This window comes from Psammomys obesus, unplaced genomic scaffold, assembly GCF_907164565.1.
Source record: "Psammomys obesus unplaced genomic scaffold, mPsaObe1.curated_primary_1811, whole genome shotgun sequence".
NCBI lineage: Eukaryota > Metazoa > Chordata > Mammalia > Rodentia > Muridae > Psammomys > Psammomys obesus.
This window is the reverse complement of record NW_026595552.1, coordinates 38,958-57,557: the sequence shown is the minus strand read 5'-3', so window position 1 is coordinate 57,557 and position 18,600 is coordinate 38,958. Positions and strand designations below refer to the sequence as shown.

General features: G+C 45.7%; 1 protein-coding gene across 1 annotated transcript in view; it reads left to right on the top strand.

Annotated features, from left to right (window-relative positions):
• The first annotated feature begins 375 nt into the window (after nt 1-375).
• Nucleotides 376-18,600, top strand: part of Atxn1 (ataxin 1) — a 41,964-nt gene continuing 23,739 nt past the window's right edge. The window contains exon 1 of the mRNA XM_055619296.1: nt 376-441. The gene's annotated coding sequence lies outside the window, so the exon portion shown is untranslated. The remainder of the gene's footprint in view (nt 442-18,600) is intronic.

Below are 18,600 nucleotides of genomic sequence, written 5' to 3'. Positions count from 1 at the left end.
ACTCAGCTGTAGACAGTAGCTATTTGGTTTTTCCTATATGCAGAGGGGCCACTCAGCAAAGATTTAGCAGTGAGCGGATAGCAGATTGCATTAGTGAATATAGCACATTAAGTATTGTAATTTAAGCCTGGATGTAAACTGGATCTGGAATCTATATGAAGAGAGAGCCTTCTGTAGTACAACAAGAGGAAGACTTTCTCATTCTGCTCTGACAGAAAAAATGATCTGCAAATTTAGCTTTGCCCGATCGGCTTCAAAAATGTTCCTCGGCCCAATGTGACCTTCCATCTATCTACAGAGTTGGCAGCAGCATCTCCATGGTGCCTCCAGCGTGGAGCCATGGTAACGTGTCTCCTTTGTTTCACGGTAGAGGGAGCGAATGATAACAGGACGGGGCATGCAGTGATGCTCGCAGTGGCAGTGGCCGCAGAGGCGAAGGAGGTGAGTGGGATGGGACGGAATGTCTGTGTAAGGACACCGGGGTCGAGTTTTCGTCCTGCTCTCCAGGTTGCTTTCCAGTAATCTCCCGCTCTAAAATGGAGAGTATAGAGTGGGATAGCACAGCACTTCCGTCCTAAAGTTGGAATGAGCTGTTGGCTTTAGGGGCAGGAGGCTCTAGGCATCTGCAACCGGATCCTCAGTGCTGGGCAACTAAAGCCATCTTCCCAGGAGAAGAGCCAGGCATCCCATTTGTCCTCCATCACAGACCAAGAAACATGAGAGGGAGGCAGGAATGGGCTCTCTGCTGCAGATTTTTGCTGTGAGGTGAGTTGAGCTTTGACAGTCATGCAGACCCACTAACCATGGTCAGTGTTAGCTAGACCATCAGAAAAACTAAGCCTGTTTGCACAACAGACCAGGCAGTTCCTGTCAGAGGGCCTATGGGACCTCGTAGATCACTTGATGGGGAGCCAGACACACGCCATATCATTATGCAAAGTGTCAGCTTGTGGCTCTGCTTCATAGCAGCCTCAAGAAGGCCAGACCTTTGCAGCTAACGATGCCTGAGACTCCAGGAACACAAATGTGGTAGTACCAGAAGCCCTCACTCAAGGTTGCCCTCACTCAAGGTTGCTATCACCAAAAAAGGTGGTGCTGTGAATTCACACATTGGTGCCTTGCATTCGAGCTGAACTGTGGGTCTTACAGTAATAAACTGTGGGAGCCTAGAAGACCTAAGATTTAGTACCAAATATTTTCAGAGATATGCAAGCGAAATTAAGAGACACTTTGTTTATACCCCAAATGCTGCACCATGCTTTCCTTGGATTTGTTTATACAAGTTTTAGGGGCAAGTTACATTTTTAGCATATAATCCACACTCACTTCCAGAGGCTCTTGCCCTTAAGACAATCCATCAACTACTTTCCCAGGGCTCTAGGAAGGGAGGATAAAAGGCATATTTCGAAAAGTGGGTGTGTATGCACAAAACATGTTTGTTTTAAAAGAGACCACAAGGGCTGTAGAAATAATTAGCCATGTGCAGGAACCAAAATAATGAATGCCAAATGGTACGGTATCCTTTCCGAATCCTGTTTCAAAACAGAATGTGAATGAAACATGAAGTTCTACCATCCTTCTCTTCCCCCACCGCCCCCTGCCACTCTGTTCCCACTGGGATTATGATAGTCGACTGATGCCTCTCAGTGGGAATGCCTGTATAGAACCATCTACCTAACACACATTCTTGCTTTTCAGTCCATGCCTTCGAATAGTTGTGCGTTCATCCTTAGAATATAGTTTGTGCGTTTGCAGGAGGACGCTGGGCTTGTGTAGGGATAGTGGAGACAGGGAGGGCTGAAAGTGATGTGTGTGCATACATATGGAAGCATGTGTGTCCACATGTGGGTACATACATGTACATGTGTGTGTGTGTCTCCTGGATCTCTTCATATGTGACATTCCCAAATCATATTGCCTTTATCCATGTTGCCATCTGCTGAGAGGATTGTCTCCCTGGCCCATTCCAGGCTATAAAAATTTAAGGACTCGAGTCTCTTGTATAAAATACTGTGTTGTTTTTATGCAACCTAACCTATGAATATCCCTCTGGCTTGTCTTCTATTACCTGAACGTAGCAAAAGCTGTCTTAGCACTTGTTACATTGTGTTGTTTAGGGAACAGTGACAAGCAATCCTGTACATGTTTATATTTGTGTATTTTTTAATGGAAAACATTTGGGGATACAGGAAGACAGCTCAGTCGAGAGCTTGCAATGCAAGCATGAGAGCTTGAGTTTGATCTCTAGAGCCTACCTTTAAAAGAAAATGTTTAAAAGAACGTTTAGCATAAAGGCATGTTCTTGTAATCCCATCATTGGGAAGGCAGGGACCCGTGGATCTCTGGGACTCCTGAGCCAGCTGGCCCAGCCTACTTAGCTAGTGAGAGATCTTGTCTCAGAACAAACTAAGAAGTATTGCCTACATTTTTTTTCTGACATCTGTGTGCAGGTGCACACAGGAACACAGAGACTTGCATGAGCACATACATACATGAACATGTGTGTGTGCCCACACACAAATATTTTTGGTGATTGGTTGCATCTAAGGATTCAAAACCATGGATTCAGAGGAGCAACTTATACTATTAACAATTTGCATGACTTCATGGGGTTTTCTTTTCTCACTCAGTGTGTTACCATCAGAGAAGCTGATACTGGCTAAAGCACTTTCTCAAATGATAACCAGTTGAAGAGGGGTTCCATCAGGACACAGTCATGTTCCCTGGATCTTGGGGAACTTGCATAAAGCCTGTATGTTTATCCGAGCATTTGTGTGATGATACAGGAGGCTCAGCAATGTAATCTCAGGCAGGGGGAATTTGCAAATGCTGAATATGCAATGAGAGTACATTATTTCCTCTCATCGACATATGCAAACACAAAATTAGACGCCAAGAACACACATGTGTATGCATTGGGTGTGTAGGCTGGAAAACACACGTAAGATGCGATAAGACACCCCTCCCCCCTTTCTAAGCAGGACTCGTGGAACTGTCCTCTGATGTTGCGGCCAGACAGCTCAGCCCAGTGATCATCAGTGTAGATTCTGCACAGAAGCTGTGCAGGGGAGATTGGAAACTGCCAGTCCAGTAAGGTGCTGTCTCAGTTCATGTTTTCATCAGTTTTCTCAGCTGCATGTAATATAGCTGATAGTGTTTTAATCTTTTCCTGTCCTAACCAAACTTAAGTCAGGAGCTTGTAGTGCTTTTTGCTGCCTTTCGTAGGTGTCACTCCAAGCATCAATTTTCTCCCTGGGTCCAGGGCTGCTTTCTATGTAATAAACCCTTTACTTCTTCATCTCACAGACAAAAGTACTGACACTAGTTTTACTGTAAGCCTCATAAAACTGAATAAGTTCAGCTGGAGAGGTGGCTCAGCCATCCGCCACAACTGAGTTCAATCCCTAGGACCCACTAAGATAGAAAGGATACACTGACTCTGCTCTCCACATGTACATTTTGCATAGGCATACATACATACATACATACATACATACATACATACATACATGCATGCATACATACATACATACATAAATGTATACATGTTTTAAATTTAAGAAGCTATCTAGATGCCTACCTGAGGTAGGTTTCTCCTTAGACCCTGGGCCTGGATTAGGCTAGATTGGCAGGCCAGAGAGCCCCGAGGATGCTCTTAGCTCTGCCTTGCCCATGCTAGGATTGCAAGGGTGAGGTACCATTCCTGGTTGGGTGTTATTCTCATGCAAATTCCGGGAATCTGAGTTTGGTCTTCATGCAGCAAACACTTGACCAACGGAACCACCTTCCCAGGCCCCTGACATCCTAAACGTCATTGCCGCCTCTTCCTCATAATCACATCCTTTCCATTTTATTTATTTATTAGTAGCCATGCCCTTCTCATTCCTACGTGGACGCTTCAAGGCCTCTCGGTCACCCCAGCTTACTTAAGCCATTCCCTTGGCCTTGCTACTTCATTCTACCTCTCTCTTCCCCAGTCACTGTCATCACTGCCTGAGTCTCAACTACCCGAAAGCTGATTTAACTGTTGCCGTCCTCCGCACAGAGCACAGAGTGAAAGTGGGAGAGAGAAAGAGTGAGTCTGGACCTGATGATTCATTTACTGAAAACACTTCCAAGCTGCAGGCCCCTGGCAATAAACATCATCTCTCTGGACTTCAGTCTTAGCTATAGGATGCTTCCTTTTATAAGTGGCATAACTATAAACAAAGCTGAAATTCTGTAGGATTTGCATTAATTCCAAAGATCTCTAGGTTTCTTCATGTTGGCTTGAAGCAAGTATTTCAGAGTGCTGGGCACTGGCCCTCCTGTAGAGGACCTGGTGTTGGTTCCTAGCACCCTCGTGGTGGCTCACACCTGCATGTAACTCCGGTTTTGGGGAATAAGATGCCCTCTTCTGACTGCTGTGGATACCTGGTTTGGCATAATGTGCACAAACCCTCGGGCACACACATACACATACACATAAAATAATAAATGATGGCATATGCCTGTTACCTCAGCACTTTGGAGGTGGACGCAGAAGAAGAAGGGATTCAAGACCAGCCTTGGGTACATATTAAGACTGAGAACCATCAGGCTAGATTAGAGAGGGAAAAAAGGCCAAAAATGGATGGTGAAGAAATAGAAGGGGTGGTGCACTCACACCAACTTGTACTTTATACTCTTTCCTTCTGTCATTCATATCCTCTGTGTCATTTTTCTGTGGAACACGTATGCACATACAAACACATTTATAATTCCGTGAACCTCGTGTCTGTCTACACTTCCAAAAGTTCTTTTAAAAAAATGACAATCAAAACTTGGTCTGCCCAAGACTTATCTTGCCAAAAATGTCTGACAGACGCCTAATTTGAAAATTAGCCTGCTGTCTTAGTCACCCCCAGGAGAGAAACCTAACCCAAAGGAAGTTCGTAGGCAGTTAGGATGCTGGGATTTAAAAACCTCAGATATTGGGGCCCGGTGGTTAAGTGCACTTGCTGCTCTTGCAGGGGGCCCAGATTCAGTTCCCAGGACCTACAAAGTGGCTCCATCTCCAGGGGATCTGACACCCTCTTCTGATATCAAGCACCAAGTACATACATGGTGTACATACATACCTTCAGGCAAAGCATTCGTGCAAAGAAAATATTAAATAATCCAAAGATGTCTCCATAGCGAGAGATGTCCCTCTGGAACGTCGCACCTTTGCCCTGGTGTCACCTCACTTGTCAGGGGATCCTTTAGTCTCAGGCGTGTCCATATTTCTCCTGGCAGCTCACAACATGAACAGAGAGACTGCCATTTAATCTATTTTTTCTCAAGTAAAATTAAAAAAAAAATACTGTAGGGAAATACTGATAATCTAGCAATTATTTGGACCTTGGCTCTAGGTTCTGAAAATTTGATTCATGAATGGACAGAGTACATTACTATTCCCAGGACATAGCCAACGGCAATGAGCTTCTGCCCAGGATTAAGTTCAGCCCTGTTCATGTCTCCTGTGATTTGAAATGCGCTGTGAGGGAACAATGGCCTCTTTTCCCACTTTGAGCCAAGTGAGGGCAGGAAAACTTTCTCTTTGAGCATTTTAAGTCACAGAGCAGGTTGGGAACAGGCTGGCACCCATGGCCTGGTTCGGTGTTTAGTCTCCAAGTCTTCTGTCTGAAATATGCTCATGTCTTGCACAGGGTGGGCAGAAAATAGAAGTGGGAAGAAAAGAAGAAACCACTTCTGGAGATTTACTGCATGGCCTCAGAGACTGGCATTTCAAGCACTTGATTTGCTGGATTTTGCCTATGTCAGTAGGAGGAAAGTCCTACTTAGTTAAAGTGGCTAATTTTGTGCTTACCTCTGTTGATGAGTCCAGAGCCTTCAGGGACTACCAGGAATAAAGGGCCGAGAAGGTGGTAATGTGCCTGCCTTGCAAACAGGGGGAGCTGAGTTCTGTCCTCAGAACCAAATGTGGCGGTTAGCGTTGATGACCAGCTTGGAAGGATCTAGAGTCAGCTAGGAGACTGAAATGCTTTTGAGACTTTCCCTTGACTCGGTTAATGGAGGTGAGGAGACCAACTGTAACAGTGTAGCATCAGGCCCCGTGCTTGGGTTTCAAACTGCACAAAGAGGAGAGAGAGCACAGGCAGTCTTTGCTCTCTGCTGCCTGGCTGGATGCAATGTGACCAGCTCCCTCAAACTCCGGATGCCAGGACTTCCTTGTGATAGACTATGACCTTGAAGTTTGAGACAAAATAAACCCTTCCTCTCTTAAATGGCTCTTTTTTTTTTCTTTTTTCAATTTTATCGCTCCGACAGAAAAATTAACTAATATATGATGTTAAAAAAAAAAAAAAAAAAAAAACAGAAAGCAGGCTCAGTGTGATGGCTTGCACCTTTAATCCCAGCACTAGGGAAGCATAGGGAGACAGATCTCTGAGTTCAAAGCCAGCCAGGACTACAGAGTGAGTTCCAGGACGGCCAGGGCTACACAAGAGAAACCCACCAAGAAAAACAAAACAAAACAAAATTAAACATGGTGATGGGCACTTGTAAAACACTGGAAAGGGAAAAGCAGACAGATCCCTAGAGCTCACTGCCCGGCTAGCCTGGCTTATTTGGTGAGTTCCAGAGATAATAAGAAATCATGTAATGTGGTGGGGGTGGGGGCCTGAGGCAGGGAAGAGCTGAGGTTATCCTCCAGTCTGTACATGTATGCATGTATAGCCACATACATGTGCACATACATACACGCACACAGAACGCTGTTAGCAAAACAGACAGATTCGGCCTTTCCTCTGATAATCTTAAAAGACAGATTTGTGAGGTTATAGGAAAATTTGAGAGAGAGAGAGAGAGAGCAGTTCAGTTGGCCAGTCCAAGGGATGGGAGAAGTACTCAGTAGTTTATGGAAAGGAGATGCAAAAGGAAAAGAAAAAGAAATCCATTTCCATGTTTGAGGCTCTCCCGCCCCTACCAAGTTCCTGTATCGGGATGACACTGCTGTTTTGTTGTGTCTTAACTTAGAATAGCATGGTAGGAAAGTGGCCAGTGAGTCACCTGTCACTAGGAGTAGGTGTTCCTAGCACAGAGGTGATGAGGAAGGTGACAGCAAATTACCACTGAAATTTCCATATGATTGAATTGCCATGACTTAGCACCCCAGATTGTAGGGGCTCAATGTGCAAAGCATAGGAGCCTCTGGGCAATCACCCATAGCTGGATTCTGCTCTCAACAAGCTGAAGTAAGCCTGGGTCAGTCCAGGGGGGTGGGCTGAGGGCCTCCCATCCGTTTTAGGCGTTCAGATGCCCTAGAGTTAAACTGTTCCTCATACACAACAGAGATCTTTGTCATTAAAGCAACTCTCCCATCAACCATCAGCCAGGCGTACTGCTCACTTGTCTTGTTGATGTGACAGAACACCTGACAAAAGCAACTGAGAGGGGGACAGGATTTATTTTGGCTCAGGTTTAAGAGATACGTGAAATGAGGGCAGCATCGTGAGACTGTGTCCATGGCTCATCCACAGTAAGAGGCAGAGAGGGCTGAGTACAGATGTTCCCTCTGCTTTCTCCTCTTTGTTTAGTCTGAGAACCCCAGTTGTGCCACCCGCATTCAGGATGGGTCTTCCAGCCTCACTTAAAGTCTGAAAACACATTTATAGATAGGGACATTCCAGCAATGTGTTTCCATGGTGATTTTTTTTTTTTAAAGACAATCTCTTTCCCAGGTTAACCTCAAACTCCCTATGTAGCTGAGAGTGACTTTGAACTTCTGATCCTCCTGCTCCCCTCCTCCCTGGGGCTGGGATAACAGCTGTGTCCGCCTTTTACAGAGCTGGGGTTAAACCTGGGGCTTCATGCATGCTGGTCAAGCCCTTTGCCAAGTTCGAGTTCAACAGAAAGCGAGTCTATACAGTTGAGCATCCGTAATGTAGCAATCCCAAGACTGCACTGCTACAAAATCTAGACTTGTTGAGTGCTGACCTTATGGACACAGGTAGAAAACTCACACCTGACTTCACGTGGTGAGTTCTCGGGCAAAATCCAAGTGCAGTAGAACACCTGCCTCAGGTGGCCTTCAGGCTATGCAGCTGTCATGTTTCCATCCCCCAGGTGTCCCAATGTATGGTGCAAATACCCCCAAATCCTGAAAACTGCAAAATGTGCAACACTTATGGTCCCAAGCATTTTGGGTAAGGGATGCTCTACCTGTCATTTTAATTAAGAGTTTCACAGCCATTTAAAGCTACCAACCAAACGACAGTGTCTTCCACTGGCAGAGCGTTCTTCCTATCTACTTTTCCATCCTGTTTCTACCTGGGAGTTACTTTCCATATTGAGATAATGCCTTTAACATGAGCGTGTTCCTTAGAACTCTACCCAAGACTTGCCTGAGTCCCTGTTGCCCCTGGCATCTGACTGTAATGCTGTCAGCAAGCCTCTAAGCATCTCAGAGGCATTCTTCCTAGGGTCCACCCAACCTTCGATTGATTGGCTCCACCCATGTCCCTGTGAGGTAGTATCCTTCTGGTATTTAGCATGAGGGAACTTGCAAATCCTTGCATTGAATCGAAACAGTCATATTCCACACTGTCATTGAAAGAAGAGGCAAAGCATGTGTATTTACGCCTAAATACCTGGACCTTCCTGGCTTGCACAAGCCCCTGGTTCCTTTCTGGATCTCTAGGCAGAGGCTTTCTGCCCAGTTCTGCAGTTGTCTGTGGTTGAATGAATATGTGTGTGATGGGCTCCTATTTTATCCTCCATGCTGGCAATTGTTTCTGATTGATTTAGTCCCTGCCTTATGGCTGCTTTTCATCCTCCTACCCACCATCCCATAGCCAAATGGAGAGAATGTAGACTGTGCAAAACTGTTGAAAAAAAGAAAATCCTAATTTTGTGGGGGGAGGGGGAATGAGACTATCAAACAAGATTTTTAAAAAATTGTATTGAGAAAATATACTTGTGTACTTGACAGTCACACACTTATCTGATGGGAGTCTCTTATTTATATTGTATAGAAAGTCAAATTAACCTGTTCCAAGAAATTATCCCCTAATAGCTGGGCATAACAGCACATTCCTGTAATTCCAGTTCACTGGAGGATAAGGCAGGAAGACTGTCACAAGTTCAAGTCAAGCCTTGGCAGCAGAGTTGATTCTGTCTCAAAAAGTGTGGGGGAGGGTCTAAAAGAAGAATAAAGGGAGGGAGGGAATGAGGGAGCAAGAAAAGAAGGCAGGAAGAGAGAGAAGGAGGTAGTAAGGGAGGGAGGCAAAGAAGGGAGGGAGAAAGAAAGAAAGCAAAATTGTTCTCTACGGACATAAAGGCTTCTCCCTTTCCAGTTCAATGTGAATTCCTTGAGAAGCCTGGAATGTTCACACATGTGACTGGCTGAAGGTAGCTCCCCCGACCCCAGCTCTTTTCTTAAACTGCATACAGCCTCTGCCCTGGAATCAGCGGGGTTGCCCACAGAGGAGAGCAGAAATAGGAAACATCCCCCTTCCCATCACACCATTGGGGAAAAATCATGAGAAAGAAAATTATCGATCCCACACACTCAAGAATGAGGCAGAACTTGGAAAAAAAAAATCAATCAGGGAAAATAATATTAACAAAAGCCGGGACGGAATACTTGGTACCAGATGTTGGAAAGTCTGAAATTGTTGACCAAGTTCTTATGGAACACTCTGAGTCCTGCTTTGTCTTCTCATGAAGGAAGAAGAAATGAGCACTTTCGTAATTCTACCTGAATAGGAGAGGCAGTTTAATTTTTAGTTAGCATGTAAAATAGCGGGTTTCATTATCTTTTCATTCATGTCTGTCATTGGTGTAACTCCTATTCACTCACGACTCTCTATTGTCCTCCCCCCCCCCCCCCCGGTGCCCTTCCTCTCACTAAACACATTCTAGATTCTGCATGAGAGAACACACTATTTTTGTCTGTCTTTTCTCCCCAATTCACCCTTTCTTCTATCCCCTTCTTTTGCAGCCATTCCTTCCTTTACGAAGTTTCTCTGAGCTAGGATTTACTGAATGCACACTATACCAAAGGTCTTAGGGTTCAGTATTCACTGGCTTATCACCTGACCCTGCAGAGTGGCTGCTTTTGTCCCATTCTAAAATGAGAAAAGTGAGGCAGGAGTCAAGTATGCTGGGACTCAAAGTCCTCCCTCCCTCGTGAGATCTAAGTGACACAGTCACGTCAAAAAACAGTACTCTGGCCACACCCCTGTGGATATGGCACATAGCCATTAGCATAAATATAGTGCTCAAGTGGCTGTCAGTTTTAGAGGAATGATAAGGGAATGTTGGAGCATCCAAGGGGGAAACTCCTGACCCACAACTGAACTATGAGGCTGAAGTTCAGAAAGGACAATGCATTTGAATTTTTATGCTAGGAATTATAGTCTCAATCAATGACAGAGATTAGAGATAAACGATAGACAGGAGGTAGTAAAGCATCTCACTTCTCATGTCCTAGCATTCTCAAAAGATGCTCTTCTGTCGTTTTCATATATGGATAAGGAAGCCGATTGGCTGTCACTGTGTTCCGACATTTTGCTCCCAGGGCTTCGTGTGGTGGAGATTCGCTTCTCATGACGATGGTGTTAAGAGATGGTGTGGGACTTTAAGAGGGAGGAGCTAGGGCCCTAACTCAGAAAGGGCAAGCTGGTTTCCTGGAAAGAGTTGTAGAAACCTGACCTAACCCCTGAATCACCCGTAAAACTTCCCGTTTCAAGCTGCTATCTTCTTCCACCTCTATCCCCACTCTTGTGACATACTTTGCTATTAATACTTCACCAGGGCCTGAACCAAGGGGCTTCCTGGCCTTCGACTTCCAGCCTCCACAAGTGTGAACTAAATGAACCTCTTTCCTTCAGAAGTAGCCTGCCTCAGGTATATTATGATAGCAACGCAAGATGAACCAATTTACATGTTTTCCAAGATCACATTGCTAATAAAGGAAATGAGCCTTGTGAGCAGGAGCTGCTGCTGTTTTACATTTGTTGAACACTTGATTGCCTGTTCAAATTGCCGTCATTAAATCACAGCATCATTCTTTGTTATCTTCCATTTGCTCTCAAAGCCTTGAACACAATCAATACCTGGCCAGATTTTGTGCTTGTCTAATGCTGTAGAAATTCCAGACAGACTGTGGGCATGCCAAGGTGAAAAAGAGGAAAAGGACAAATTTTAATTCATAATAAGTAATTGTGTCAAATCTGTGCTCTGTGGTCTATGTTCAAAGAAGTCTGAAAGCTTCTGTTTATATCCCAGGTACAGTAGAGACAAAATCAGATTTAAAATATGGACACATTTGAATTTAGTGTCCGAATGCAGTTGCAACTGACCATTTGTTAGGCAAAGTTTTATTCCGGTTTGAGGTACAGAGTAAATTTATGTATGTGTATATCTGTATGTGGTTATATGTATATGTGGATATATTTCAGTTAATGTTTGTGTGTATATGTGTGTGTATGATTATATGTATGTGTGTAAATATCTGTGAGTATATGTATGTATATATATATATCTGCATGTGATTATATGTAGATGTATATATGTGAGTAGAAGATGGTTCTAAAGATCTGGGCAGTGTGTGAACGGAGATTTGAAGCACCTCTTTCAGGGAAGTGAGACAGGAGCCTTTGAGTTAGTGGATTTTCTGCCCAGCATCTTCTAGAGTTGACTGGTATTCATAATGGACATTGTTACCTTGGGAAAAACTTGGGCGGACAACGAGGACATCTTAACACTGATAAAAATAGGAGCTAAGTGGAGGATGGAGGGAGGAAAGCCCTTCTCGGAAGGCAACAGCAGCTGCCAATAGTCCTCGGGGCTCGCCACACCCCAGCCCTGGCCACACCCCAGCCCTGGCCAGTCTCTCTTCTCATGTATGAACTTACAACAAGCCTGCATGGGCTAGCATGGGTGTTGTTCCCACTTTAGAGATGAGAAAACTAAGGCACCTAGAAACTAACTTTCAGCAGGTGGATCGAGACAGCCAGGACAACCACCCACACCGTCTTGGCTCTAAGATAATTCCCTCCACAGAGACAATAGGATGTTTGATAATTAAAGCAGAATGTTGCTAGAAGTGCTGGGCACTGTCTCATCCCACATTCTCTTATGGGCCTCTCAAGCTTGGCCTTAGGCTCATCTCTCTGTGTGTTCCTTTCATGTGCACAGGCTTGAGGTTTCTCGGGCGCCATCTGCCTTGTTTATTAAGCAGAGCATCTCATGGCTCTGGAAATCACCAAGTAGATTAGGCTTGCTGACCAGTGAACCCCCAGGATCCAGCTCCTTCTGCCTGCCAAGCGTGTGACAACAGAACAGGGTTTCACTATGAATTCTGGAAGATGAGACTCGGGCTCTCATGCTTGCGAGCCAGACACTTAGCTGACCAAGCTGTCTCCTCAGCCAGTCTCCATTTTCTTTCTTCTTTTTAAATGTGCTACTGTGCTTGCCTGCTTGTCTGTGTGTGTACCACATACCTTCAGTGCCCATTGAGGCCAGAAGAGGGCACAAGAACCCCTGACTGAAGTTACAGGCATGTGAGCTGTCCATTATGGATGCAAAACCTGACCAGGTCCCCTGCCAGAGCAGTGCGTGCTCTTAACCACTGAGCCACCTCTCCATCCCAACCTCCATTTTCTTAAAGAGGAAAGTAACATGTACAGGATCGCATGATTCCCCTAAAGTCACCAACTTCCAAAGTCCAGCAGCTAGGAAGCTAGCTCAGGTCTTATGTAACACCAAGCCAGCCATGTAATTCTGGCCACCACTTCGCCGTGTGGTTTCCAGAGTGAGTCTCAAATACAAGGATTCGGCAAGGCGTGTCCTCCTCTAGTCTCTGACAGGCTCATCACTTCAGCAGCTCTTTCTCTGCACAGTTATGGGTTTCAGAGTGGACCAACCCTCCTTCCATGAGACCCAATGTTGAAAGATAAGCTGAAGAATATGTAAATACTCAGACACCCCCCCCCCACACGTGGTGCAGTCAGTGTGCCAGTATGCCCAGATCAGAGGACGCCGCCGCTCATCCGGGAAGAATGTAGATTTTTGATTGTTGAATGAATACCGAATGGAGTTAATGATGCCCAGGCAGGGCAAAGAGGAGCAGTTGGCAGACGAACACTGCAGATTTCTGGGAGCTGGTTCAAACATCCTTACTGTTCCCCTGGCTTGATGTGGGCCTGCATGTGGGCCCCGGGAGAGGCTGCCATAATTGCTCCGCTTTCTGATTGAAAACAGCTGCAGGTAGCGGGTCAGCCCATTGTCAGTTTGGCTGGTGATTGCGAACGACCCAGGCATCGCCAGGCTTCGCTCTGCAGCCTCGCTCAGAAATGAACGGAGGTAGAAAGTAGGTTTTTGCGCTTGCTGAGCTTTTCAAAATGAACCATTCATCTTCCGAGGGTCAGAACGCAGCTACCCATTCACAGAAGTGTGAGTCACCCGCCCCCGCCCCCGAGTCTAAAACAAACGTTTGTTTCAGAGAGAATTCTTACCTTGGCTGGTTTTTACAGCTGTCCTTTCTCCACTTGATTTAGGCTGGCTTCAATAAAACTGTTGTCTTTGTAAAGGCTTGTTCCTTCCCGTAAACCCAAAGGCTTCTGTGAAGCCTTTCCTTGAGATTGGCACTAACAGGGGCTACGGCGATGGGCCTTCCTGAATGGCAGGACCCCTAGCAACAAGCACCTTAGGCAGTCTATGGTGCTGCCTGATCTAGGGAGGCCGGTGTGAGCGTTTGGGCGGCTGGGGGCGGAAGGAGGGCGTCATCGTTTCCAGTCCATGGTAGAAAGGGAATCTCCAAGGCAGATTCTTCCCAGCTGCAACATTTTGTGTCCTCCGGGTTGTCATCCGTCACCTTCAGAATCTGCAGACCCGCCAGAGAGGGTGAAGCACGGTACCCACGAAGGAAGCAGTGGTAGCGTCGGGTTGGTGCCCGCTGCGGGGTTTACAGTGCAGTGAACAGTCAGAACCAAGGATGGCCAAGGGAGTAGAAATTGTGTGCCGAGATCTTAGAACTGTTACGGAAGGATGTGGCAGGCAGGGCGCCTTCCGTGGGCAAATGCATGAAGAAATGGGCTGTGGCCACCCAATCGAAGACTGAACGTGCGCTGTGCGTGTGGAATGTGGGGACACGTGTTCCCCGGAAGCCATTCTTCCCTTACACATTCACGTAGTTTTCCCGGATGGAACTTGGGCTGCCACGCTGGTGCGGCAAGCACCTTCATACCCACAAAGCGTTCCAACCAGGATGTGTCTGTTTGGTGATTAAAATAGGCATGATGTAAATGTATCCTTTTAACTATTCCAAGCGTACCCCTGAGGGGCACCAAGTATTGCCGTGTTGGCGGCCAGCCCACCATCATGCCGGTCGGTGATCCTGTTTGCTGTGACAAAAATGCCTGTGGAAAACAGCTTAAGGAAGAAGGGGTTGTTGGGTCTCACCAACCCTGAGCGCAGTTCATCGTGGAAAAGGAGGCAGGGCGATGGAGTGGTGGTAGGAGCGTGGGCGCGTTGTCCTCACAGGAAGCTGAGCCAGATGAATGCTGGTCCTTAGCTCACTCTCTCCTCTTCTCCTACTCATTCATCTTGAGACCCTAGAATGTGAAACGGGGCCACCCACATTTGTTGTGGGGCTTTCTCTCCTCAGGTCAACCTCTCCAGAAGCTGTGTCTCACAGATAGGTGTCTCTTAGGTAATTCCAAATCCAGTACATTGACACTGAAGATTAACAGCCATAGGTGTTAGATAGAAAAAAGAATCGTTGGGTTGGTCAGCGAACAAGTCAGTGCTTAACTTTTCAGGCATTGACAAACTGTCGGCATTGGGAACCTTCGGCTTCCATTTCTCCACCTCCTCGCCAGCCATCGTTACTTCCCGGTTTCTGTTTTTGTTCTGTTTGTTAATGTGGTTGTTTAATACAATCCTAGTGGGTGTTGATGGCCCCTCACTTGTGGACTTGTTCATCTTTGAAGTTCAGGCAGAGGGGTGAGAACACTATGTTTGTGTTGGCAGGGGTGATGAAAATGATTGGTGGCCGCGTTTAATGTTATCCGAGTCGTCCTCCTAAGGAACGGGGCACTTTAAAGGGAGTTCGAAGATCTTCTGCGCCATGGGTTCTCACTCTTCACTGCCCACCAGGATCGCCTGCTGTGTGCTCTTTAGATTCCAGTAGCTGGGCTGGGAAGTAGTTGGTCTCAGTCAATGAAATGCAAAAAGAAATTGAGTTTGATCCCCAGAACCCAAATTGAAAAGCCAAGCACTGTGGTACACACAGTCAGAACTGGGGAGTCTGGGAACGGAGAATCCCTGGAGCTCACTGACAGGCTAGCCCACCCTATTTGGTGAGTTCTAGGCCAGCCAAAGACCCAGTCTTTAAAATGAAAATGGAAAAGGAACCCCAGAGATTGCATTCTGACCTACATACACACGTGCCTGTACACACATGTGTATATGCACACACACGGACAAACACAAACACGAACAAATAAATTGCTATTGATGTCCCCACTCCAGGCGTTGTAATGGCAGCTGTCCCAGAGTAGACAGAGCGTTGGCCTTGTATGCTGTGCGACCGCCTTTAGTTCTGGGTTCTGCAGACAAGAAGGGTATGGGCTAACTCGAAGGCTCCAAGCCGTCTTGTCTCTCAGAGCTGTGCCCCACACACTCACCATTTAGGGAGATCACAGGCTCAGGGGAACTTGTATCAGGTACACACGCAGCTTTCTCTGTGTTCTGGGGAAAGTATATCCTCACACTTCTGGAGAGCCAAGGGTTAGAACCATGTCCTGACTTCGTTTGTGTTAGGATGTTTTGGTTCGCTGTGGCTGTGGACGATTTCTAGATGCATTGGTTGTACTGAATAGATGGAGAATGTTATGTCAAGCTGGCTGCTGTGTTCCCCACATTTCTCCAACACTGTCAACAGACACCTTCCTCTATGGACCTTCCTCCCCAGCACGATCACACTGGGTAATATAGACCCTGCTATATGTAGCTATGTCTCACACTTCCATAACAAAATTCCTGACTAAAATCAACTCAAGAAGGAAGGTCTGTTGGAGTGGGGGAGATCCTGAAGTAGGAGCATGAGGCAGCTGACTGGTCTCATCCCAGGCTCACAGTCAGTGAGGCAGACAGCTCAAGGACGTGGGGCTGGGGTAGAAAACCTCAAGTCTAGTGTCCCGCTTCCTTCAGTGAGGCCCTACCTCCTCCTGAAGGTCCTGCCACCCTCCCAAACAGCACCACCAGCTCGGATCCAGGTGCTCGAATCCAAGATCCATGGGGTAGCATCCCAGGTTCAAACCTCATCAGACACCAAATCCATCCTTCTGTCATGAGCTCGCACCTGCCACGACTAGCCCATACCCGCAATAATGACAGCAATCCTTCATTAGGGCAGAGACTTCCCTTATTTTATCACCTAAAACCACACAGAAAGGAAACCAGTGTGCAACTGCCCTTGATTGAGAGATGGAAGATGAGCTTAAGAATTACCTAGAAGTTTCACATCAAGAGCAACAAAACATATATATATATATATATATATATATATATATATATATATATATATACATATATACATATATATACATATGATGCTATCTATATAGTATATAAAATATATTATGCTATATATAATTTTTATACTTTATATATTTTAATATATAGTATATATTATATATACTTTCTATATAATTTTTAATATATATATGCTACATATTTTATATCTACATATATATTTATATATATCTTTTAAATCTTTCCCAGAGTGCTTTAGTTCCTAAAAGACATTCTTCTGACTTGATGGAGATTTCCCCATCCTCCCCTATTACAATGCTTGGTCCATCCTAACTCCGGGAAGTGCAGCCCCCTGGTGGCCCTTAGTGTAGGATGCAGGGTGTAGCTGTGTCAGCACTTGGCTTCCTGGTGTGCAGGGAAGCTGCAAGAGTGTGTGTGAGAGAGTCTGCTGGCAGCCTTTCCTGTGGGGCAGGGCAAGAAGATCCTCCATCTCCACACAGTGCCTTTGGGAATTACTCATCCAAAAAGCACTGAAGAGCAGTCGGGGCAGAACCAGGAACACTGAGCTTAACCCTTGCTGAGAAACACCTCGCTTGAGTTCATTATCCATCTCTTCTGAGCATTCTCTCTGTATGGAATCACTCTCCTTTTTGTGTTGTTTGTTTGTTTGTATATGACTGGAGTCCTGTGTTGGGAATGATTATAGATACAGTCCTGTCTCTTAGGCAAAGAACAGCAATAAACTTTCAAGCAGCCATGCAGATGTGAGAAAAATAAAGACCCAGATTTTGAGAGGATGGGCAGTTTGAAAGGGGTAGGTTTATTTCATCATAGGACCAGGAGACATGAGCAGCAGCTGACTATGGGTCCTTGCTGGGAGACAGTGAGGAGATGTCTGTGGAATGCTGTTCGTGATGGTTATTAGTGATCGAGCATATACATTATGACAGGCTTTTAGCAAATTAATTTCTCCTCATTTTATCAAAAGAGATAGTACTTACAAAATTATATATTAAATAATTTAAATTATTAAAGTTAAATAATTATCTCCTTAAACAGGACATATGTATACTTTCAAGTAAAATAAAAACTATTAGGAGGAAAAGAAATTTTAAAAAAAAAAAGGTTATGTAGGCAAGTAGGAGTAAACACAGGATTGCAGCCTGCCCTTTCCTTGACCTTACACCATAATTTGCCATGTCCTTGTCATTACATAATAGCCTATTCTTGAGCAACTCCTTACCAGTAGCAGCCAAACCTTGATGGGACACAGAGGCAATCTCAGCACTTGTGGAAATAAGGAGAACCAGGTCGGCCTGAACTACAGGAGAATCAGTCACACACACAATAAAAGGAGTGTGTGTGTGTGTGTGTGTGAGAGAGAGAGAGAGAGAGAGAGAGAGAGAGAGAGAACATCAGTATTATCTTCCTATCATTATTAATAATAATAGCATTAACATTTTTATTGATATTCTATGAAGAAATGCTTCATGAGCTCTCCAGGAAGCTGTGTTGCAGGGAACAGGACATTGTCAAGAGCTGAACAGGCCAGGGTCACTTCCTCCCCATCCTGACAATGCTGCCCTGATCAGTTGTCACCTTGCCCCAGCAGTCTCGGGGCTGTGGCCACATGGAAGCCCACCTTCCTCTCTCCTCTAGACCAGAGCGAGAGCCCTAAAGGTCCCTGTGACTCTCTCTTGCCATCCTGCCCAAGCGGAGATCACCAGCCACCCAGGCGCCTTAGGAAGCTGTTCTGTCAGGAAGGATGCTGGAGAGCTGAAGGGTTTTTGCTTCTGGACTGAAACCAGGAAAGGTCCTGACAGAAAGGCATTTCCAGCTTTTCTCAAAACCTCTGACTCAACCTCTGCTGGACAATTCTCTTGGGATCTCTTTGGATCCAGATGGTCATTTTCCTGCCTTGAGCCTTTCCAGGAATTCCAGGGTGGGCAGGCAGCCACAGGACACCAGCCACACTGAAGTACGGCCGCCTTCTCACTGTGAGCAGCTTCTAAGGATATCTTAGGGCAGATGTCAGCCTTGCCCTCTCCATCCTGGTCTAGACTCATGCTCCTGGGCTCTTGAGAGCCAAGAACC